The 5,139-nt window shown below is 36.7% G+C and overlaps 2 non-coding genes across 2 annotated transcripts; both read right to left on the reverse strand.

Moving 5' to 3' along the window:
- Positions 1–201: 201 nt before the first annotated feature.
- Positions 202–309, reverse strand: LOC148573699 (small nucleolar RNA R71). The gene has a single exon (XR_015906544.1). It is a non-coding gene; the product is annotated as a small nucleolar RNA R71 (small nucleolar RNA).
- Positions 310–5,031: 4,722 nt separating this feature from the next.
- On the reverse strand, positions 5,032–5,139 carry LOC148573700 (small nucleolar RNA R71). The gene has a single exon (XR_015905677.1). It is a non-coding gene; the product is annotated as a small nucleolar RNA R71 (small nucleolar RNA).

The raw sequence follows: 5,139 nt of genomic DNA on the forward strand, positions 1-5,139 counted from the left end.
TTAACTGAATTCTTGCAGATATGTGATACTGTTAAGACTAATGGAGTAGATCCCGAAGTCTACAGGCTCATGCTTTTCCCTTTTGCTGTAAGAGACAGAGCTAGAGTATGGTTGGACTCTCAACCTAAGGATAGCCTGAACTCTTGGGATAAGCTGGTCAAGGCTTTCTTAGCCAAGTTCTTTCCTCCTCAAAAGCTGAGTAAGCTTAGAGTGGATGTTCAGACCTTCAGACAGAAAGAAGGTGAATCCTTCTATGAAGCTTGGGAGAGATACAAAGGACTGACCAAAAAGTGTCCTTCTGACATGCTTTCAGAATGGACCATCCTGGATATATTCTATGATGGTCTGTCTGAATTAGCTAAGATGTCATTGGATACTTCTGTAGGTGGATCCATTCACCTAAAGAAAACGCCTGCAGAAGCTTAAGAACTCATTGACATGGTTGCTAATAACTAGTTCATGTACACTTCTGAGAGGAATCCTATGAGTAATGGGACGCCTATGAAGAAGGGAGTTCTTGAAATTGATACTCTGAATGCCATACTGGCTCAGAATAAAATATTGACTCAGCAAGTCAATATGATTTCTCAGAGTCTGAATGGAATGCAAGCTGCATCCAACAGTACTCAAGAGGCGCCTTCTGAAGAAGAGGCCTATGATCCTGAGAACCCTGCAATAGCAGAGGTAAATTACTTAGGTGAACCTTATGAAAACACCTATAACTCATCATGGAGAAATCACCCAAATCTCTCATCGAAGGATCAACAAAAGCCTCAACAAGGCTTTAATAATGGTGGAAGGAACATGTTTAACAATAATAAACCTTTTCCATCATCCACCCAGCAACAGACAGAGAACTCTGAACAAAATACCTCTAATTTAGCAAACTTAGTCTCTGATCCATCTAAGTCCACTGTAAGTTTCATGAATGAAACAAGGTCCTTGATGAGCGGATAATTTATACGCTTTTTGACATTGTTTTTAGTATGTTTTTAGTAGAATCTAGTTACTTTTAGGGATGTTTTTAATAGATTTTATGTTAAATTCACATTTCTGGACTTTACTATGAGTTTGTGTGTTTTTCTGTGATTTCAGGTATTTTCTGGCTGAAATTGAGGGACTTGAGCAGAAATCAGATTCAGAGGTTGAAAAAGGACTGCTGATGCTGTTGGATTCTGACCTCCCTGCACTCAAAGTGGATTTTCTGGAGCTACAGAACTCGAAATGGCGCGCTTCCAATTGCGTTGGAAAGTAGACATCCAGGGCTTTCCAGCAATATATAATAGTCCATACTTTGGCCAAGAATTGACGACGTAAACTGGCGTTCAACGCCAGCCTTCTGCCCAAATCTGGCGTCCAGCGCCAGGAAAGGATCCAAAACCAGAGTTGAACGCCCAAACTGGCACAGAAACTGGCGTTCAACTCCACAAATGGCCTCTGCACGTGCAACACTCAGGCTCAGCCCAAACACACACCAAGTGGGCCCCGGAAGTGGATTTATGCATCAATTACTTACTCATGTAAACCCTAGTGACTAGTTTATTATAAATAGGACCTTTTACTATTGTATGAGGCATCTTTTGATCATCTTAGGATCTTAGGATCATCTTTGAACGCATTGTTCTTAGATCAAGGGGGCTGGCCATCTCGGCCATGCCTGGACCTTTCACTTATGTATTTTTACGGTAGAGTTTCTACACTCCATAGATTAAGGTGTGGAGCTCTGCTGTTCCTCAAAGATTAATGCAAAGTACTACTGTTTTCTATTCAATTCTTCTTATTTCGCTTCTAAGATATTCATTTGCACCCAAGAACATGATGAAGGTGATGATTATGTGTGACGCTCATCATCCTTCTCCCTTATGAACGCGTGCCTGAGAAACACTTCCGTTCTACATGAAATAAGCTAGAATGAATATCTCTTGGATCTCCTAACCAGAATCTTCGTGGCGTAAGCTAGAATGATGGCGGCATTCAAGAGAATCCGGAAGGTCTAAACCTTGTCTGTGGTATTCCGAGTAGGATTCAATGATTGAATGACTGTGACGAGCTTCAAACTCGCGAGTGCTGGGCGTTAGTGACAGACGCAAAAGGAGGGTGAATCCTATTCCAGCATGATCGAGAACCGACAGATGAATAGCCGTGCCGTGACAGGGTGCATGAGCATATTATTCACTGAGAGGAGGGGATGTAGCCACTGACAACGGTGATGCCCTTGCATACAGCCAGCCATGGAAAGGAGTAAGACTGATTGGATAAAGATAGCAGGAAAGCAGAGGTTCAGAGGAACGAAAAGCATCTCCATTCGCTTATCTGAAATTCCTACCAATGAATTACATAAGTGTCTCTATCCCTATTTTACTATAAAATTTCGAAAACTCCATTATCACTTTATATCTGCCTGACTGAGATTTACAAGGTGACCATAGCTTGCTTCATACCAACAATCTCCGTGGGATTCGACCCTTACTCACGTAAGGTATTACTTGGACGACCCAGTGCACTTGCTGGTTAGTTGTATCGAAGTTGTGACAATTATGTATTGAGATCAGAGCACCAAGCTTTGGAGCCATTACCAGGGATTGTTCGAGCCTGGAGATCACAATTTCGTGCACCAAGTTTTTGGCGCCGTTGCCGGGGATTGTTTGAGTTTGGACAACTGACGGTTCATCTTGTTGCTCAGATTAGGTAATTTTCTTTTTGTTTTCTTTTCAAAAACTTTTCAAAAATATTTCAAAATTTTCTCACTTGTTTTCGAAAAAAAAATGTTTTCAAAAATATTATTTTTCTTCATAATTTTTAAGAATGAATTCTAGTGTTTCATGAAGCATGTGAAGTCTGGCTGGCTGTAAAGCCATGTCTAAATTCTTTTGGACTGAGGCTTCCAAACCATCAGAGGTAAGTTACATACTTGATAAATGATGAGCAGCAATTTGTTATCAAGATCAATATACTCTGGTGTTAAATGCTGAAGCTTGGCTGGCCATTGGCCATGTCTAGTGTTTTGGACTGGAGCTTTCTTTGAAAGCTTGGCTGGCTAGTGAGCCATGTCTAATTCCTGGACTGAAGCTTTAGACTAAGAATGCAAGATTCCTGGAATTCATATTAAAAATTTTGGAATCCTTATTTTTTCTTTTTCATATAATTTTCGAAAAAAATCCAAAAAAATTTAGAAAATCATAAAAATCAAAAATATTTTTCTGTTTCTTGTTTGAGTCTTGAGTCATATCATAAGTTTGGTGTCACTTGCATATGCATCTTGCATTTTTCGAAAATATCATGCATTCATAGTGTTCTTCATGATCCTCAAGTTGTTCTTGGTAAGTCTTCTTGTTTGATCTTGAAGATTTTTTGATTTGTGTCTTTTCATGTTTATCATATGCATTCTTGAATTCTTAGTGCGTAAGTATTAAAGAATTCTAAGTTTGGTGTCTTGCATGTTTTCTTTGCATTAAAAATTTTTCAAAATTGTGTCTATGATGTTCATCTTGACATTCAAAGTGTTCTTGGTGTTCATCTTGACATTCATAGCATTCTTGCATGCATCACATGTTTTGATCTAAAAATTTCATGCATTGCATCTTTTTAGTGTTTTTCCCTCTCATCATAAAAATTCAAAAATCAAAAAAATTATATCTTTCCCTTTTTCTCTCATCAAATTCGAAAATTGAGTTGACTTTTTCAAAAATTTTTAAAAAAATTCAAATTGTTTCTCATGAGTCAATTCAAATTTTCAATTTGAAAATCTTATCTTTTTCAAAATCTTTTTCAAAAATCAAATCTTTTTCAAAATTCTTAGTTATTTTCGAAAATTCCAAAAATATTTTTCAAAAATCTTTTTCTTATTTTTATACCAAATTTTCGAAAATAACATAATCAATCAATGTTTTGATTCAAAAATTTGAAGTTTGTTACTTGCTTGTTAAGAAAGATTCAAACTTTAAGTTCTAGAATCATATCTTGTGATTTCTTATGAATCAAGTCATTAATTGTGATTTTAAAAAAACAAATCTTTTTCAAAACAAATTTTTATCATATCTTTTCAAAAATATCTTCTCATCTTATCTTTTTCAAAAATATCTTTTCAAAATATCTTTTCTAACTTCCTAACTTCTTACCTTTTCAAAATTGTTCCAACCAACTAACTAACTTTTTGTTTGTTTCCTAACTTTTTCAAAACCACCTAACTAACTCTCTCTCTCTCTAATTTTCGAAAATATCTTCCCTCTTTTTCAAAAATTTCTTTTTTATTAACTAATTATTTTTATTTTTATTTTTGATTTAAAAAAAAAAACTAACAATTTTCAAAAACCAATTTTCAAAAATCACTAACTCCTTATCAAAAATAATTTTCGAAAATTCCATCCTTCTCTCTCATCCTATTCTATTTATTCATTCATTAACTAACATCTCTTCCTCACATCATCACCAAATTCGAACCCCCTCTTCTATCTGTGTTCGAATTTCTTCTTCTTTTCTTTTTCTCTCCTCTTTCTTATGAGCAGGGACAGAGAAAAAGGCATTCTTGTTGAAGCTGATCCAGAACCTGAAAGGACTCTGAAGAGAAAATTAAGAGAAGCTAAATTACAACAAACTAGAGACAACTTGATTGAAAATTTCGAACAAGTAAAGGAGATGGCAGCCGAACCCAACAACAATGCAAGGAGAATGCTTGGTGACTTCACTGCACCTAATTCCAATTTACATGGAAGAAGCATCTCCATTCCTGCCATTGGAGCAAACAACTTTGAGCTGAAACCTCATTTAGTTTCTCTGATGCAGCAGAACTGCAAGTTTCATGGACTTCCATCTGAAGATCCTTTTCAGTTCTTAACTGAATTCTTGCAGATATGTGATACTGTTAAGACTAATGGAGTAGATCCTGAAGTCTACAGGCTCATGCTTTTCCCTTTTGCTGTAAGAGACAGAGCTAGATTATGGTTGGATTCTCAACCCAAAGACAGCCTGAACTCTTGGGATAAGCTGGTCACGGCTTTCTTAGCCAAGTACTTTCCGCCTCAAAAGCTGAGCAAGCTTAGAGCTGATGTTCAAACCTTCAGACAGAAAGAAGGTGAATCCCTCTATGAAGCTTGGGAAAGATACAAACAGTTGACCAAAAAGTGTCCTTCTGACATGCTT

This window comes from Arachis ipaensis, chromosome B2, assembly GCF_059453495.1.
Source record: "Arachis ipaensis isolate K30076 ecotype BB chromosome B2, ASM5945349v1, whole genome shotgun sequence".
Taxonomy (NCBI): domain Eukaryota; kingdom Viridiplantae; phylum Streptophyta; class Magnoliopsida; order Fabales; family Fabaceae; genus Arachis; species Arachis ipaensis.